Source organism: Semicossyphus pulcher, unplaced genomic scaffold, assembly GCF_022749685.1.
Source record: "Semicossyphus pulcher isolate SPU_LCO1_2020_fin unplaced genomic scaffold, fSemPul1.0.p SCAF_18, whole genome shotgun sequence".
In the NCBI taxonomy this organism is placed as follows: Eukaryota; Metazoa; Chordata; class Actinopteri; order Labriformes; family Labridae; genus Semicossyphus; species Semicossyphus pulcher.
The window spans coordinates 2,491,670-2,512,146 of record NW_027211691.1 but is presented as its reverse complement, the minus strand read 5'-3'; positions in this window follow the sequence as shown (position 1 = coordinate 2,512,146).

Below are 20,477 nucleotides of genomic sequence, written 5' to 3'. Positions count from 1 at the left end.
CCCACTGCTCTCACTTTTTTATTGTCTACCAGCTGTTGGAAAACTTAAACTCAGAAGCAGAAGAAAGAAGCGGGGAAGTCCTCCGAGGACCCATTTGTACAGCTCCAGCAGTTTAAGCCGCCATCGCCGGTGTTTGTAGCAGGTGTGCATCCTTTGAGGGTTTCACCTTAATTCAACTTCCAGATAAAACGAGAGACAGGAAAGAATAATAAGTGTGTGGAAAAACACGCGAGCTGCGTCTTCACGGCTTTGTGAGGCTGATATTCTTTTTTTTAACAGTTCTCACGCACGAGTCTGCACACATTTACAACCTGTCAATAAACTTTCAGACATCGACAGAAGCCCCAGTGTTTGGGAGAGGCAACATGTTTTAACTTGTCAGATACGGCAGATGGCTTAGCGATCAAGTAATAAAGAGGTTTAAAAAAGTGGGATCGTCTTATATTCAGGGTCTTTTAAATGCCAATATACATTCACAACAGTAGACGGCACCACTTATCTAAGCGAGTGTACCGCTCATGGCTGAGGCCAGCCGTCACTCAAAGGTACAGAGCCAGGGGGAAGGAAGACGGAGAGACAAGGTGATCGTCCGGAACAAAAGGTCGGCCAAGTTCACCAACAGCTGAGGCGGAGTTATGATGCTGGTTTTAAGATAATTGTGGTCACAGAGTGTAATGTCTGAAAACAGGGAGCCCATAAGAACACTGTAGTGCCTTGTAGCCCTGCAGCTAGCCACGGAGCTCCGTGCCCCATCCTCCTGCGCTCTTGACCCTCCGCACCTTGGTTAAGCTCCTGGGAGTCCCTCAGGGCAGGGCCTGCCTTCCCCGGCTCGGGACAATGCCTTAACAGGCCGATGTACCGCAGTGTCTTAAAAATGCAAAAAATAACAGTCTTAACTAACAGATGGTAACAAAGAAAATCGCACCGTGGTCCTCAAAGCGGACGCTTCCAGAGACGGACAGGAGAGAGAGTGAGTGTTACAGACAAACAGAACGAAGGTCTGCCTGTTACAGAGCTGACATCCAGCTGTTTCATGCTCTATAAACAGACCTCACGTTAATGATTTATTGAAGTTTTTAAAGGCATTTTATTTAATTTAAATGTGACAATTTAATCTAAAAGAATGATTTTATTTAAAAGGTCAAATACATTTTTTTTAATACAACAAATTTGGTCTTCAAAAAGAAGAAAAGATCAGTCTTATAATCAGGGCTGTATTATGTTCGGACCAATGCGGTAGATAAGGTAGATCAGGTACTTCTGGTTAGTTAAGTTAAGTCAGCTATAATAAATTGGCATCGCCGAGTTAGACTTTCAAAGTACAACAGGCTAGTTACTGAGAATTAAGAGTTTACAAATACTGTGCGGCAGATTAGACCCTGAAGAAACATTTCACATTTTATGAGTTTGGGATGTGTAACAAGGATAAACCCACGGATAACGTTGCAAAACAGTTCGGTTATGTTTCTGAAAAAGATTTGGCTAAACAAAAACAGAACTAGCTAAGTTAAATTTATCATGTCAGCAAGAATAAATATGCAAACGTCCAGATACACTTTCACAATAAAGCAAAGATAGCAATAAAAATGAGCAAGATCGGTAAGACTTTCAAAATAAAGCTTGCTCAGTATTTCCTGTTTTACTTTGGAGGTCCAACAATAACAAACATGTTCGTTAGGGCCACACGTGAAGGATAACTGTCATGTCTTTGGTTTAAATCAATCCTTACTAACTTCTGTTTTACACTACGTAAGTAACTCATGAACCAAACTCAACACTGAAGTCAACACTGACATCGATTGTTGTTCACGTCTCCGGATGAAAGTCCTGTTTAATGACCCATCAGTTAGCCCGAACAACCATCCCAAGCAGACTTCTTTATGCTAAGTCACATGACTCCAGCGGCACATCAAAGCACCTGCAGCATCATATTTGAAAGCGTTGGGCCCCTGACCGAGCTGCCGTCCCTGTCCATCTGGGAGTGAGAACAGAGTCGGTGAGTCAGTGAGGACTGCTGCGGCAGCAAAACCCAAAATAGAAGCAAACTGTTCAATTAAAACAAATACCTTCCTCTAAAAGTCATTACGGCAAAGCTAATTAGCAGCACAATCAGAGAAAGCGTGTTATTCAGCTACCTGATTATCTTTGATTTGTCTGTATGAGACTCACTGAGGTGAGATCTTAACACCTTTAACGCTGGGGGAGAGAGCAGCGGGGTCAATAGGAAGGTGTCGCGTGATATCGGCCTCATCTGATTGGCCGGTTTTACAGCTTCGTTTCTATCTCGGGTTCCCGTCCAATCATTAAAGGCCAGTATCTTTGCAGCAGGAAGTAAAGATTGGAACCATTTAGATCTCTCACAGATCTGCTTAATGCCGCCCATCGATCGCTCTCCCCCTTTTAAAAACAAATGGACAACTGTGATGCTCCAAATGGCCCTTTTCCCAATTACAGGCTTGGGTGGCTTTCAATCCTCCAACTTCAGATAACTGCTCAGCGGCCTGAGTGTGTGTCTGGTATGAACTCAGACACACACAAACACATGCTATGTGCAGCTGCTGAAATGAATCATACATTTTTTAGTCTATTCCATTAAAAATCAGCTTTGAGCCAGTGTAACTTTGTTGTTGTTGTATCAGTAATCGGATCAGAATGAGGATTAATCTTCTCTTTTTAATGGAGAATAATTCACGCTGAGATGAGAAATATTGAATCCCAGAGCGCTGCACCATATTCACATTTTTCCCATGATTCCCGGGCCTTAAAGAGGCCTTATCTGAGGCTGCAAACCTGACCCCTCTTTCCAGATACGCAGCCAAGCCCCCTAAACACCGACACTGAGTTCTGCTTAATCTTGGATGAGGAGCAGCAGCAGAATCCAAAGCAGGGATGAAGAGGGAGACGGAGAGCTGCTGTCAACAAGCTCTTATGGTGAACAGATGTGGGGGAACTCCCTCACTACTCCTTAGCCTGAAGCCACACACACACACACCCACACACACATATAGTACATACTGTAACACACACTCAGGAGGAGGAGAAGCAAAACAATCATTTGGAGTAAATTCCAGGGATGGCTGGGATGGCTGCGGCGACAGGAAGGCCAAAATCGGAGAAACCAAACAAGATATTGAAGTGCGTGGTAGTAAACAACCGCCGCTGCACTGAGGAGTTTTTGTACTCTGTGGTTTAGCAGGAATGTTCCTCTCTGTGAGGCCGGAATGAGTAAGAACAGCGGTCTGTGCAGGCCTGATTTATCCCCTCTCCGTGCAGGACAGAGTGCCCTATTTGACGGCACAGCGGACATAAAGCAGCTGCCTCTTAGAAAGAGATGCTATCGGTCAATGGGCCGGACTTTAGTCACGCCGATGAACTCTCCTTCTCCCCCCCGAGCGAGCAGCGCTCATTGTGCGCCTCTCCTCACAGGGAGTTCGTCTTACATAACAGCGTCGAGCTCTCTTCCATCTGTGCTCTGATTTACAGGCTCACAGGAGAATCTAAGTGAAAGGTAAATTTGATTACACAGTGCGAGGCCTCCCAGCGCCAGAATCCTCTGCTTGAGTGGACTCTGATTTACCAGAACACTTTTAAGTATCGGAGCAGGAATATTTCTCTTTTTCTCCTCCATGTTTTTCAGAACTTTTTGTCTGTGAAAACTTCATTCCTACTGTCGATCCTGCAGCTTAATTTCACACATTTTACCTCTAAAACACCACGGAAATGTTCTGTTCTGTAACTTTCCATGCACACAGTTTTGTTATTCAAGAGCATCTAAGGTGCAAAAAACACAACTTCAGACACAACAGACTCCACACTGACCTTCAGAAATGTTTCAAGTCTGTAAGAATGCAAAGAGACATTGCTAAAGTTTTCAAATGTAACTTGTGTATCTTTATCAAAGTTATGACCAAGTCATCTTTGCTCAAGTCCCAAGTAAGTCTCAGGTCATTTGGTCCAAGTCTCATGCATGCCTCGAGTCATTTTTTCTTGGGCAAGTCAAGTCCCTTTTTTTCCACCCAGGATCCAGCACTCTTACCTGTAGTATCCGGTCTTTATAAAGAGAAAACACAAGGTGTTAGCAGCTCGTCTAATAATGATATTAATGGCCAGTTTATATAACCTCTTCACAAAGTATGACAGTGAATTGTATCTGTGTTATCTTGGCACAGACGCAGCCATGATGATGGTCTGCTCTGAGACCGTGTTGAGTAGTAACGAGTACGACTGATGAGGATTCTCTTTGGGGGTTTTGATGTTGCGTGTTGCCATAGCGAGGAGTTTGACTGACAGCCAGTCCTCCAATCATGACAATCACAGACCGGGGAGCTTTTTGAGTCGTCCAATCATGATTCCCAGTTTGCGCTGCGTACATACTTGATAGTTAGAAACTTGACAACATTGAATTTTATCATTTTATATTTAACAGCTAACATTCAAACTTATGAACACACGCAAGTCATCAGAGTCGTCATGCCTCAAGTCAAGTCTCAAGTCATTAACTTGCAAAACCAAGTCGAGTCTCAAGTCGTTTATTTTATGTCAAGTCAAGTCGCAAGTCACCAAAACAGTCCACATCTGATCTTTATTGATCTATAAATGAACATTTTTAGCAGAAGAACTTCAGGAAACATGTTTTAGCTGCTGGTCTTCAGACAGACACAGTATTTAATCAATAATCTTGAGTGAATCCTCTTTAGCTTTGCTCTAAAAGCACCGAAAGCTGCTGAAATGCCAAAAGAGTCGCTTACAAGTAGCAGATTGAACTTAGAATAAAAGCAGTCTGGACGTATCCTAAGACGGCTTAAAAGGAAATCCGTCGAGTGTTTGATACCGTTTTAGAATAAATCTCCTTCCATACTAACAGGCCTTAAACGGCCTATCATATGACCCGCCTTGTACACTGGGCATGTGCGTGACGTTGTACTCAGCCACTGGTTTTCCACCACAAACAGCAGCACTCCATGTTTGCCTGGTAACGACATATATTTCGTAATTTATCTGCACAACATTAACTTACATAAACAAGGTCTTCAGCACTTGTGTCCAGTTATTCAGGAGTTAACCAGGCTGCTGTTGTTGGTCCTCTTCTGGGAAATGGTCACTTGAAAGCGTCAAAAACAAATCATGGAAAGACACATCGGGACTGATAAGATAATCCTTTATTGATCCCCAGGGGGGAAATTCGGTAGATTGATAGAAGACTCTGTTTTCTGCCCATCAGTTTAAAATGCTACCCTTTAGTTTTTCTGTTTTCTGGGCTCTACAACGACAGAGAAGAGTGGACCTTTAGGCCGAACAAGCAGAGGTGATTAAAAGAAAAACGTGTTTTCTTATGGAAGTAGCTCAAGACTGGACTAACTAATCCGAATCAGATTACACTAATGTGCCAACTTTTGTTTTTCATCAAAAGACCCAAAGAATCGTAAAAACAAACAAGTGCCAAAATGAGACTCGCTCTCGCATTGGTCTTCTTTAAAGCTCTACTTAGATGGATACATGCAGCTCCATTTTTAGGCTCTAAAAAGCCGGATTAGAGTGTTTGTAAGGTTTTTATCTGGATCAAAACTGGACTTATCAATGATAATCCAATTACTCAAACGTGACTAGAACCAACATGATCATCAAAAGTTAGGAAGAATTGAGCTGAACTGTCCCTTTAAGTACAGCAGACTTCCTCCTGAGCCGTGTTCCACATAATGCAGACTGAGCTGTAACTCTGCGGCCGACAAGATGTCGGACACTAATTATTTGCTTGCTTACCTGCTGTTTGGATTTTGATTATCCCGCTCTAACCTGCAGCGTTGCACCTCGTCGTCCGACCTTGGCACAAATCCATACACACAATCGCATTAGCGGGAGTCATTGGTTTGTACAGTGTTAGCGAGCGCGCTCAGTCTGTGACATACACAATGTAAACATCTGGTCAATAGACCTCTCACCCTGTGATGCTGTAGAGCCATTAACCTCTTTACAGTGGCTCGCGGCTCTCCTGCGCTCCTCTTTATTGTCCGCGGGCTCCATCATTATTCACTTGACAAACAGGCGTTATTAGTCAGAGAGCCCTCTGCAGGCTGGATTAGCTCTAGAGGCTTTCATTATCCTTCGATTCAACCACCTTGATTACTTTCAATTGGCGTGAACACCTCATTTTCCAGCATAATCTAATTCAATATCATCTCATTTAGGGGCTGATAGAACGAGACCCCAGATAATTTGCTCAGTCGGGTAGTGCTCTGGGATTAAATGTTTGTCTTGCAAAGTAATGATGATGTGTTGAAAATATGAGCGCGTATTAATTCGACGTCTGTGCTCAGAGAGGGGGGTGTGTGTATGAGGGGTCGGGCAGGCTCGTGCAGGTTGCATACCGACGTGCTCTGAACGCAGACATACCTAACGTGACCCGGTAGGAGTCAATGACTCATTTCACCTCGGGCGGCTCTGCTCTCTGTGACAAGGGCTCAAAGAATGTAAACAAGTTTTCAGTCTCTGCAAATCTGGCCTATTATCTGAGGACGCCGCTGCAACGCTTCGCCCCGCTGACAACTGTTTGTTTCTTGACAGAAAAGAGCACAAAGAGAAAACACTTTGTGGAGGAGGAAAGGTGAGATTTGATGTCAGATTAAGTGAAGAAATGTTTCAAAATTTTCAACCTTGGAATAACTTAAAGTCTGTTTCAGCCTCGGTTCAGCGTCTCCTCCTGACATTGAAAGAATAAACAAAGTAACAGTGCAGAAAACACTCCTTCATCACATTCACTCCCGCTCCCCGTCCTCCCTCTCAGGCATTTAGAGAAAGTGATCGTTGTCTTGTTCACAGGAGACAACAAAGGTGACTATCTGTCAGCACCATCTAATGTCTCTCACTCTCCTTGTGTCCAGTGGTCGGAGTCAAACTCGTGTCCCCGGAGGTCAATCAGTCAGGCAGACAGCTGCTGCACACACAGATCAGACCTGAGGCTAAAGACGGCCGTGTCTACGCGCCGGCCGGATCACTTAACTGATTACACTGATTTAGCTGTTTGAGAAACAGGCTGATTCTGAGAGCTGATAGAGGTTTGTGTTTAACACAGCTGGAATCCATCAATGCAAAATGAGTTAATCAGAGCTGATATCAGGGACGCGTACGGTGCAGCGTTGGTGACATCAAGTCATGCATCCAACATCTTTCTTTTCCTTCATTGAGACATTTTTCTGATGCTTTTAAACACAATACTGAGATTCCCATAAGATGAAGGGTACAGAATGTGTGTGATCTTCTGGAGTCAAGACCGGCTCAAAATGTGAAGTGTCACGAGAAGACTGGTTGTGATTTACTTCTACATGGACAGACTCTTCTGGAAATTCTGGTATTTTTAAACCTGGTTCATATTTTAGGGTCTAAAACACTAAAAGGTTTTGGAATAGCTCCACTCGATTGCTTCAGCCTGCAGCTGCAGAACAGGCTGTAATGGCTGCAGTGTAATCCTGGGGGGCAAATGTGCCTGATCAAATAACTTGGGCAGCTATTTCAGATTCAGGTGTGTCTTTACACAGAAATACTTTTTATTTTTAGTCACATTTTCTGTCATTTTTACCCGTTATAGTTTTTACAACTCAAAACATTTTAAGAGGAAGAAGAAGAAGACATACTTTATTAATCCCAGAGGAGAAATTACATTTTTTCTCTCTGTTTTTACAAACATGCTACACACACAAAGGCCTGAAATATACACATCCACAAACAGGACTCTATGGACATGATTAATGGAGATGTTAGAGTGAGGGGGCTGCACATGGACATGTGCCCTGAGCAGTTGCTCAAGGACCCCTCGACGGTGCCCTGGAAAGGAACTGGCACCTCTCCAGCTACCAGCCCCAATTCCGTGCTTGGTCTGTACCGGGACGTGAACCAGCCACCCTCTGGTTCCCAAGCCAAGTCCCAACAGACTGAGCGACCGTCTACCCCGGTTTTAGCACCATTTCACTCTCTCTACACTTTCACTTGTTCCTTACGTTGGATAATCTATCCTGGACTCTTTTCTTCCCACCATTGTAGCCACAGAGCGTCTCTCTGTCTCCCGTTACTACGGACACATGCAAACCTTTTTGCGTGGATGCTGTCGTGCTGTTGTTAAGCTGCTGTTTGAGACATCATCACCTGTATGGCTGGGTCGGATTCAGGGCGATCTGCACACACCGCTCAACCAATTCAACCAGTTACAGTAATGCGTTGCTTGTATTTTGACAGATTAGATGCACAGTGAGGGAAATGTGGATTTTAAATGTCCAACGGCAAACCACTGACAGTTTAGTCCAGACATCGACAAACACACGCCTCGTCAAAGTTTTATTTTCATCTATTTTCAGCTCGTAGTTTTTTCCTTTAGAGCTCCAATCAGGCACAAAGAAGGCCGATGTTGAAAATTAAAATGATTCGCCTCCACAAAGAGGCAGAAATGACAACAATGTTTTTGGTTACTCCAGAGGGAACTACCTTCTCACCTGGGAGCTCCCTCAAACAGCCTCCATGAGAGGTGCCTTGCTCCGGGGCAGCTCATCAGCCCTGACTCACTCAGGCATACTGGATGGAGTCGCTAATTCACTCTCCCCTCTGAGACTTTCTCAGCTTGTCCTGGGACTCACATCTTTAAATCCTCTCCCTGTCTCCGTCTTCTTCTCCTCCACATTTACTTTGCGGTGTGCGCAGCCGCCCAAGAGTGAGCACTATGAAGGATTACTCTCCCCAGATGTAATCCAATCAAAAAAAAGCAGGAACTGATTTCTTATCTCTGTAAGATGCTGCATTTCCCCTCATCTCTGAGAACACACAGGCAGCATTATCACTCATTTGATTACGGCGAGTAAAAATGGACACAGAGCAGCAGCAGTTTCTGCCTCCAGAGGCCTGAGTTGCACATTGAAATCCAATTGAAGGCTGTACCTTCTGTATTTGTTTAAGATTTGGGAATAATTAACTGGGGTAAAAGCTGTTATAGCTGCACAATGGGATTACACGAGACATGGAGTTTTTTATGCGTTCAGGACGACCCGGGCTTGAGAGCACCTTTTTCCTGCCACTTAACTTTTATACACGATTATAAGAAAGCATCTGTGTACGGAAATGTTTCACAGTCAGTGGACATCTGGCCCTTAGATGTTTTTATACTGTATGTGCCCTGCGCGTGCACACTAAACACACACTGTACGGCAGCCCGGGGCAGCGGCGGGCTAACAGATGTTGGTCACGGAGGACAGCTGATCCTGTGAACTGACTGCTCTGCAAACATGTGTTTCTCTGGCGTCCATATGGATCAAACACATGTAGCCCCACACAACCCTGACCAATGACACTCGCAGCTACTTAAAGCAGCACTCCAGCCTACTTTAGTTTATTTCATATGTTTCTGACTCATTTCCTGAGTAGTATCAATCATGCATTATTCCCAAAGTAATTGTTATTCGTTGTGTAATAAAATGTAAATGTTTTGTGGTTGAAACGAGCCGCACAGCTGAAAACAAGGTGGAAAAACAAAGTGTAAAAGGAGACTACAAAATACCGTCATCGAGGAAACATTTAGTGCTTCTTTATGGAGGAAAAATTATCCATCGCAAGAAGCTCATGCACATTTAAACAGGCATTTTCTTTCTACCAAAATGTTTTGTGCAGACCAGGAGATACGTGGTACAAAAATACATCACAGACTGCACAATATTGAAAAAAGCCAGAAGCACTGGTCGAGGAAAAGTTCATAGACTTTATCAGAGTGTTGTTAGGTAGTTAGCTCAGTTAGTTCCTGGACTGGAGCTTCGGACTGTTGGTAGGAAAAAGCCGGCCCTCCAGCAGCTCCTGAGTGAGCCCCAGAGGTGGGGTGAGTGCACATGGCACAGTAATGTAATAGTACTTATCTGTACTTTTTAGAACTTCCACTGTGACTGCACTACATTTGATGAATAAAATGCTTTTACTCAAACACTTTCCTCTGAAGAATCTTTGTTACTCAAAATTAAATCGGGACAAATTTGGTGGTCTGATGATTTTGGATTTTTTATTTTACTAAAAATGTGGATTTAAATGAGCGGACACTGAGAGGTGAAAAAGTGGGGGAGTAATGCAACATCGTGTATGAAGAAGAAAAAGTAGATGAAAACGATGAAAAAGAAAAGAAAACTAGAAAAAGTAGAAGAAGAAGAAGAAGCGAGGTAAATCAAGGGCAGACATGAACAAGGGAGGTTTTGCTTTTAAATCAAGTTCAGGCATCAGATGTAAGCGAGTAGCGACTACAGGAATACTACCGGACGTCGATACTGGATGCACGATGGAGGCAGAGACAGCAATGGCGTCGGCTACTAAGGTGAAAGATGACGGTGGAGAGGAACGTGTCGACGAACAACCTCTTTACGTTGTTGAGTTTTTCTTTTAGTGAGTCCGTTTTTAAGATGGTTTACTGTTGAAACAAAAAAATCCTTTAATTCTCCAAATTCTGACCAACTTTCTTGTTTGTTAACATCATTTACGTTTACTTTAAATACTTAAGTTTAATTATTATCAGAAAAATACAGCTGACTTTCACTTCTACCAAAGTCATCTTCTGTTACGATATCAGTACTTATACTCAGGTACGGCTTTCAGGTACTTCATCCACCACTGGCATGGAACTGCAGCTGCCTCTCAGTGAACACGGACGGTGTGACAAACTAATATGACCAAAACTAATACCACTTTAACGTGTCTGTGATTGTCGTACTCAAACATGCTCCAAATACTAGAGACATTTACAGGATGATCAACATGCTCGTGTTCAGAGTGTAACATGGTTCCTCAAACAAGACTCCAAAAGATGAACCACACAGGTGTGTTTAGGTATTGTAATGAAAGGAAAGCTTCGTATTGTCTTCCTGCTTCTGACAGTTTTTGAAACTACAATAACCACAGACGCGTTTGGCTGACAGCTGTCAGTGAGGTCACTCTGAAGCATTACTCTTAAGTAACAGAGGTCCGCTTGACGACTGGGAATACCATAATAAGATGATTTACGGTGGACCTGACCAACAATCGACCTCAGTACAACGAACAACATTCCCTGTTTGAGAAAAAACCTTCCCCAATAAAACGGATATAACCGACATGCTGGAGGGAGCGGGACCTCACAGACAGTCAGATCGATCCTGGGCTGAATTCTGAGCTGCTACCAATTTCTGCATCTGGAGCACTTTCCCCGCCCGTATCCTCTCCCATCGACTCGATCGCTCTCACAGCCGTGAAACCTTTGCTTCTGCTCTTGACAAATTGTTTCTGAGTGGCTGTAACACGAGTGAACAAGCAATCCTCCGTCCTGCGGTTGACCTATAAACTGTGTAGTTTTTAATGGCAGCCTGTCTTTCTGCAGACGTCTCTTTGTTGTGAGCTTTGTGCTGAAGTGTCCTGAACAACGCTCACTGTAATTGCTAAAAGGTAATTGCGCTGGCAGGTTAAGTCGAGGCTTCGGCTCCCCTGAGCCGCACCCTGATCCCTGCATAAGGATGTGATTAAGCGCCATCTCCTGCCATTAACTGTGAGGGCTTTTGGCGAGCGGGAGTGAGTAATTGTCATATTAGAACGGTTGCTTGGTCAGATCGAGTGTTGGAATCAGGTTCCTGGTCTGAAGAGGCTCCGTTTAAGTGCACGGCAGAATTGACCAAATTGTTAGCGCTTGTTCCTGCAGTGAAATGTGACAGCTGAGCGGACATGTAATGCTCAATTTGCCGGTCTGATAATGTAACCACACACGCCACCCAAGCAGGAAAAGAGTGTTTTCCCTGTGAATGTGTCTATAGCTCAGGGGCCAAACAGCCTCGGAGTGACACCCAGCAGCAGAGCCACTTTATGGAGTGAAACATTAAAGCTGCAGGAATGAATCATTCGCTCGTCTGTGTGAGACAGTAACTGCCGAAAGCTGAGGCCGAGGCAGAGGTTCAGAACAGATAAAGGCAAACAGACCTGCAGAGAGCATGTTTGTGTTGTATATCACACTGTAAATGTTGCTGTAAAGGCTCCATCTCTTTGCTTAAACTGGCAGGAGCGAGCATTGATCATACTTGACGTGCTCGCTGTGATGCTTCTGCAGACAGATGGGAAGAAGGGAGGGAGGAGGAGGAGGGGAGGCGGATAGCCTTTCATTGGAGCATGCTCAGAAATGCATATGCTCAGCGGCCTCTTGATGGTACTTCAGAGACGAGAGCAGTTTTGCTTAGATTGCTTGAGGACGGACTCACCGGGGCAGTTAGCATCACTTTGCAACTCAAGGCCAAAACAGGCTTTGGAAGGTCAGGGAGAGGCGAGAGGAAGCACGGGAGAAGTATTTTGTTTACGCGTCATGCTAAATAATTTCCCTGAGAGGCTTTAACGCCGCTTCAGTCAGATCTGCAGATGAATAGAGACTTTTTGTTTCATGTCCCCGATTGGCATTCTGAGGTTCTCCATTTAGAGGGATTTTCCGCGGAGCGGGGATAATGGAGCGTCAGTGGGGAACCCAGGAGGAAGGATTTAGATGTGTTTGAATTGACTCAGACATTTTGTTAAGTGTCATTGTGCATGGCCCGTTTATCCCCCCTCCGCTCCTCCCCCTGGTTCATTCATAACCACTCTGCCGTCTCTTTCACGAGGGGTTACAGCCAGGATTTGTGTGTCTACGTGTGTCTTACCGTAGTGTGTGTGTGTGTGTGTGTGTGTGTGTGTGTGTGTGTGTGTGTGCGGTTTTTGGGAAGTGGACGAAACAAAGGCCGTCCCATTGTAAGCCTCAGTCAGGTCTGTATTGTATGTGCAGAGTGAATCATGACGGCATTTACACACACACACACACACACACACGCACGCACGCAGACAAACAAGTCCAGCTGGAGTGTGGAAACAGAGGTGGTGTCGGCCTTAGCGTCCGACGTGGGTCAGCTGGAGGTAGACGCTGCTTTTGTGTGGGAAGGAGAGATGAAGAAACGCAGGAACGGACGAGGAGGAGGAGGAGGGGGAGGAGGAGGAAGGTAAATCTCTTACAGCTGCTGCTTCTCACTGAAGCTAACCCCAGCAGGCCGGTTCAAGGGGAGTGTGCAGCTCCACAGATCTGTAACATCTGTACGTGCCGCGTGCGCGAGCAGAAAATGGTTACTAATGCCATCAAGGTCTCATTTACATCCTACAGCGCGTCCATGCTGGGCTCCAAACTGGATGCTTCATCACAGCCTCACTGTGTGCTGTACTGTTTAAAATGCTCCGAGCACAATGTCACAGATGATTGCACTCGCTTACTCGCCGACTCTCACTCTTCCTCTCTCCGCCTTCTTGAATTTGTCTCTTTATTTCTTCCATTAAACAGAAGAACGTAACGATCTGTGTGGAGTTTAGGATGTAGAAAGATGGCTGCAACGTTAAACATTTAAGTATAAGAAGGTATGATCAGTTGCTATACAGACATACAAAAACATTTCTGCACCCGGGTTTTAAAGTGTAAACAATCACAAACAGATAAACAAAAATAACAAGATCAAGCTGGGAAAAAGTAGCATCAACGAAATGCCTTTGACGATAAATATGTCTTCAGTTAAGATTTACAACACTCAGCCGTTTGTTACACTGACCCTCAGAGACGGATTGTTACATAATCTGGAGCCAAGAGAGCAAAAGCCTACAAAAAGCCTCTATAAATACCAAAAAATAACCAAACAAATCTATTTATCTAATCTATTTAAACAAATGTATTCTAAGAGAAACTCTGCTGTTTTAAAGGAGGAGCACTGTTGCACATAAGAATGAGTGTGAAATGCCACAGAAGCTGTGTGAAGTCTGACAAACTGTTTGTCGGGCTGAAGATTAAAGAGATAGAAGTCCAGTTCAGTCAGACAACTCATGTTTGTAATAGGTTTACTGCAGCAGCAGAACACAGCCTGTGTTGGTGTCGAGGCTCCGACCTCATCACTCCTCGCAGATTTATTTTACATGCAGAAATTTGAGGAGTGATGAGATAATATCTTAAACCCCCCTTCTAGCCAGAGCCTGCAGGTGGAGGCTGGGGTGGTGGTGGGGCTGAAAGTAAAGCCGCTTTCCCACTAGTCAAAAAACCCACTTTTTCACTAAATGGGAAACGGTTACAATCTGCATTCAGACCCGGGTCAAATGACTCTGCAGTAGATCCGGGTTAATTATCGCCTCGGCTCCGATCGGCATTGATGTGAACACAAAACCTGTCAACACGCTAATCTCCGCCCCCTTTCCGGCGCGATGCTATGCTCTGTTGGTAACTTCTGCCACTCCTCGTCATCTCAGCTACAAATTTCGCCCGCCTCCGTCCGAGCAGCGCTCGAACATCATTCCAAATGTGTCGCCGCCGAGTTTGATAAACAGACTGAATGAGTAATAGATACAATGAAGATCTAACCACCGTAACATCTTCACTGGTTACTAACTCTGTCTCCGGCGCGTTTGTGACGTCAGACGGGCAAGAGGCCGATAGGAGGATACTCTACTGGCACGGTGGCAATGACAGAGGGAGAGCCCGGACGTCTTGCAGCTTAAATAGACGTTTGTCAGGTGACTGTGGAGAGCGACCCATGTGAAGAAATCAGTGCAGCTCGAGGTGCATGCCTGAACTAGCACCCCTCACTTCTGCTTCAGGCTAGCAGCTGGAGGCTACTTTAGCCGCTACTAGCATAACACATCCGTATCTACAAACCGTAGTGCTGCTGCCACATTTTAAATATCTCATCTGGCTTGTTTCTTTGTTTTCCTTTGATGTTTTTAGTCCACATTTTTACCAAATTGTCCGGCGGCTGCAGATGAAAAATAGCTTTGGACTAAATCTTGCATTTTTTTTATAATAGACTTTTTCAGTTGCACTGTCTCCAATAGACTCAACTATGTAAAACAGTGAAATTGGTAAATTCCATGTGAAGCCTAAAATAAAGATTGAATGAAGCTTTTAAGTTGAAAAAAGTTTTTGTCTGTTTGCTGATAAATACTCAGTGATAGGAAAGTGAAGTCAACCACGATGCAGATTTCACCACAATTGTTCTGCAACAAGATTTAATCTGTGACTGTAAATAGCATTTTGTTTGAGCTGTGTAAAAGTTAGAACTTAAAAAGCAGAAATGTAAACAGGGCGAATAAAAACTCTGCAGAGCTGCACGTTTAAACTCCCTCCTTGGAACAAACACATCACTCCACGTTGGTTCGACTCCAGATAAACACGAAGAGCACGTGCAGTAGCTCACAAACTGGTGAACTCATAGCGCCGGTATCTAACATCCGCACTGTGTTAACTTATCAACAATGGCCGCTGCATTGTTATTGCAGGGTGCGGAGGCTATCGAGGACACGGTGAACATCCTCTGAGTGTTTATAGATGTCGGAGTGAGGAGATATAAACGAGTGGACTGAGTTTCTCTGTGACACTCGGGAAAGATGAGCATGTGTGAGTAACGGCGCGGCTGAATGGAGTTCGTCAGCCGCTGTGAGCTCCAGGAAACAGATGCGGTCTGATAAGAGGAGAGGATGTCATATTGTGTGTGCGAGTGTGTGTTTTCCTATTGTAAACACGCTGCGTGTTCTCACACTTCCAGCTGCTTCCCCGTTCCATTCGACCTCTGGGACAATTGGCTCGGGGCGCCGCGAGCAGCAGGCCGCTCTCAGGGAGACCAGAGGTGACGCTGACCCGACGTCTCTGCCCGCCTTCAGGGCAGAATAACAGAGAGGTAAATCACCGCTGTTTATTCCAGCGTCTCAGGAGCCGCGCTCGCTGTTAACCTGAACTGTGCGGCGCTGCACAGAGGAAGACGACCTGCTACTGTCTCTGAAGTAGCAGGAGTGAGCCCGCTGCAGTCTGTGTGAGCGGGAATGGGAAATAAAGTAAATCACAGCTGTTTATTCACATCTCTCACACTCTGTTTGTAAGGAAAGAGATATGTGTGTGTGTGTGTGTGTGTGTGTGTGTGTACTTGAAGGAAGGGTGCACACACTGGTGTGTCTGTGATTGTTTGCGAGTGCAGGCCTGAGAGGGTATGAGTCACCACTGTTGCACATTGCCGGCACTATTATAAGAAACAGAGCAGCTACTAGACGGCAGCACACTCAGAATAAACAGCCTGTTATCTCTCCTGAGTCGTCCAATATGGCGGCTCGGTCAGCGGCCCAATGCTTCAAATACTGGGCAGCGTATCGGGACGCTTTGATGCACTGTTAATTTCAGGTGAGGCAGCAGTGGATCGGTCAAACAAATACAGGACTCATCCAGGATCTCAGGGTTCAATTCCTGCATAAAAGTGGTCGTCAGGGGCGCTGGAAGGAAGGTCGGTCTATATGATGACAGAGCAGTGAGGATGCAGTCATTTCATGCTGGAGACAAACAGATGTGCAGACACACAGTAGATGAGCACCAAACCCACACTGGAGCCAGATATGAGATAGCATCAGTGTTTTAACAGAGACTCCAGTCTGCAGTGATACACACACAATCTGCACTCTTCACTGATACTAAACTAAGTTATAAGGACAGATGATCGAATGAAGAGCACTTTCTCATCTCCACTTCTGTGCGTACTCACACTTTCAGTTTCTATCTCTCTCTCTCAGTCAGACGTAATTAAATAAATAATCTTTGAAAATGCAGAATTTTAGGGCCTTTTCACATTAGGTGCGATTGCTTCGTACCGTAGACAAGTACGGTTGCCCCCCCTCCTCTCCCCCGCCGGTCAGCTGTCACTTAGTGAATCTCATGATCCCAAGCCCATACAATGGAGCCGACCTTCGCACTATGCTTACTATTATTTTAGAGAAAATCTAACCAAACGTCGCTTTATAATTACTGCAGAGTTCAATGGTTTATTTTGAAAGTTTGCAGATGTTGCATTTTTTTTACACTAACTTGATGCCTTTATTTTGAAACTCTAACCAGCTGTCCATATTTACTTTTGCTAACTTTGCCCCTTTATTTTGAAAGTGTAACAAGAGGTTGCATATTGGTTATTGCTAACTTGACTAGATCAAACATTGCTCGTTTATAGCAGCTTACTTGTCTGCAGAGCTCTGCACGTGTAACTGTCTCTAAAGGGGAACCTAGATAGTCGCACCGTGAAGCTCAGGGCCTGATCAGGTATTTAATAAGACGCTGTGTTTACACTCTGTGGCATTTAGATAAAACAAAGGCTCATGTCCTGTAGAGCAGTCTGATGACTCCCAGGAGGATCACATTTGTTTTTCTTTATTCAACACACATAAATTACCGTCTTAGACACAGAGTCGAGACGTGCAGTTCATCATTTTTATTCCACGCCGGACACGTGGCCCGTTATCAGCCGTATAAAAAGGTGACCTTTATATGAAATAAGCACGCGCCCTCCCTTACATGAAGTTAATTCCAGGCAACATGACGCAGGTGTTAGCGTGGAATATCAATGCCGCTATATTATTCTCTCTTTTTATTTTTTACAGGCTGCAACTTCCCCTCTGAGCGGGGAAACTTTCCCCTTGGTGATACGGACTTGGTGAAAGATATACCTGTGTAAAATTCATGAATTCATAACTTTTGAGGGTATATTTCACTACTGATCTATTGGGCCGTGATAAGAATTCAAAGGTGAATGGAGCTGGAGGACATCTTCAAAGCGGTCGAGGACATCACAGGAAAGCCAATGAGGCGCGTTGCCCTCCTCCAACATCCTTGGAATACATTCATGTGCCTCTCTCTCCGCAATGTGAGCCGCTGTCAGAGAAAATCGGATGCCATTGCAGTCTGCTGCCATTAACTTGATTTACTCTGTGGTTTCAGTCAAACTCTGACAAAAAAAAGCAGTTGCGTCAGCAAGTTTCATCAGAATCTGTTAAACCATGCAAAGACACGGAGAGAAAAAGAGCCGCATTCCCACTGAAGGACACTATTAATCAAAGAAAAGGTGCATCTAGCAGAGATAAACACTAAACCTGCACTGAGTACGAGTCCTGTTGAACCTCGGCTCAGCAGCTTCTCTCCGCTCAGCTTGATTATCAAAGCTAACAGCCGTTAGCATGTGTCAGTCGAGGCGGATAACCCCTGCTAGATACAAGAGGACAAGGAGACAATCAAAGGCCGTGGGCTCCACTGGAGTCGACAGTGGTCAGCTTCTGGAGGTGATAAAGCCCTTTGAACCTGAAAGCAGCTCCAGGCCCCCCTTTGTCCCCCCAAGCCCCCCTCGAGCCTGGCCATAGAGGGGTCTACTTTGATTTAGGCCCCCAGAGAGCCCAGGCAGCTCCCTTCATCTCTGCAGGAGAGAGGCAGAGAGAAAGAGTGAAATGGCTCAGATCTATCAGATATTGGTGCATCAGCGGCGGCCACTCATCTGCAGGCCGGGTCACCATGTTTGACCTCAAACACTTGACTTGGAATGCAGGAAAAAGAACAGATAAGTGCATCTTTGAGAGGCTGCAGTGTCGGATGACAACAGCAGAGCGGGTGGCTTTAAATCCCCCGTCTGAAGTGTTTATTTGGTTACACACAAAGTCAATGCAAAGATGCAAAAATGCACCATTGGTGTTTTGATAATAGATTTAAAAATTAAACTAAAAGGGAGGAAATTCTTGTGATGCTGCAAAAGCCAAAATTCTCCTGACGTCCTGAGATTAAATCAGAAACAGTCGATCCAAACTCTGTCAAAAACAAGCATTTTAGAAGTTGTTTGCTCGTCATCTTTCTGACAGACCTGACAAAGCAAAAATAATTTCTTTGTTTTTGCATCTTTTTAACCCATTTATTGCGATTAAATCTCAATAAAATTACTTTACTCTGGGTTCATAGCGCTGTAGTAAGCCAGATTCCAGCCGACGTGTGACTTGCTAGATACGTGCAGGTAGATCCGAGCTAACAGCTCATTAAACAGGCACTGCTCAGCCTCAAGTAGCTGGAAGCAGCAGGAGAGTTCATGCAGACACAGCTCCTGCAGAAAGAGCTCAAATTAACCGAGCTTAATGAACCTCCAGGTGATGGCATTTGTTTTAAACATATCTGCAAGGGCGAATGTTTGCAGGTAAGTTTAACCACCACCAATAAAGATGAATGATCCTGCTGTCAAACTTGTTTCCCCATTAGCTCAAGAACTGGCTGAACCGGAGGTCACATCACTCTGTCAGCTGGATCCTCATCAAAATAACTCCTGTTTTCAAATTGGCCTGATTCAGAGTTCATGTTGTCATTGAGGGCCGATAATCTCCACCTCATTTAACTTCCCGGCTCAGACCTTCAGATACTCTCAACGCCACAACAGGGAAAATATGTTTCATGATCGGAAAAGTCTCTTCCACGAGGAGAGACTCCCCGAGAGACGTGCAGAGTGAGGTTATGGAACAAAAGCCTTCCCTGCTCGGGTGTTATTGCGGTTCATGTCATGTCTGCCTGGCGAGCACGCTGTCTGTCTTGGCAGTCGTGGAGGATGAGCCCTGCTCGGTATTCTGGATGAGAAAGAGTTTAACTGTGGATCAAAAAGGAGTCGGATGTTTCACTGAAAGTGGGATGTTAGAATTGTGGCTGTCGCCGTACTTCAAAAGGTATTTTAAAATGTGACATTCCTGCCTTCGTTTGAAGTCTGCACTTACAAAAAATGGAACCAGCTTTTACGGGGAGGTGAGAAAGGTGAAGGGTCGCAGGGCGGCCAGGTGAGCCCAGGCCGCAGGGCAGATATCAGTCATGAGGCGGAGGAAGGAATGAGCTCCATCCTGCCTGCACACAGATCCAGTCTGTCCACCCTTTGCACGTGCATGCATGCATGCAAACACAACTCACCCTCCACATACAACACAGCATCTATAATTGCATCTCCACTTGAAAGCAGGAAAAATAACTGGAGGCCGGAGCGCGCCGATATCGCTGCAAAGTCAGAGGATATTTAAGCAAATGGAGTTACATCTGGTTGAGCACGTTTGTCTTTCAGTCCAGCTGTTTGCAGCAGCTCACTGTTCCTTTCCAACTCCTCTGAGAGGAATAACCCCCGGAGCTTTATGCATCGAGAGAATGTGCTGAACGCTTCTCTCTTTCTTGCAGCTCGGGGACGTTAAAACGTCCTACCTGCAAAACTGAATAAAAAGCGAGCTGTAAAATTGATTAAACCAGTCAATGACACTCAATATGTTGTTTCTTGTACTTGTGACCACTCGGGGATAATTTCTTGCCCTTTATTGGTAATTACCTGCAGTCTTTTTCTTTGAACATTACACCCATGTAGAAGGATGTCTTAGTATTTACTGCCCGTCTCTTCATCGCTGTCGATCGACCACACACGCGGGGGAGGGGAGGAGGGGTCTGTGTGTGTTGTGCTTGATGAGGCGAAGCAGCGAGAACATTAATTATTCAACACTCAAATCACAAAAATAAAGATGGCAAAACCAAATTGTTCTGAAAATTTCCCGAGGAAAAAAGAAATGTTGGCAGTCCTCCCAAACTGCTGTTTGAAAATGCTCTTTGAAGGTAATGAGGCATGCTCGTGGCACACACAGGCAGCGAGCAGTGCCAC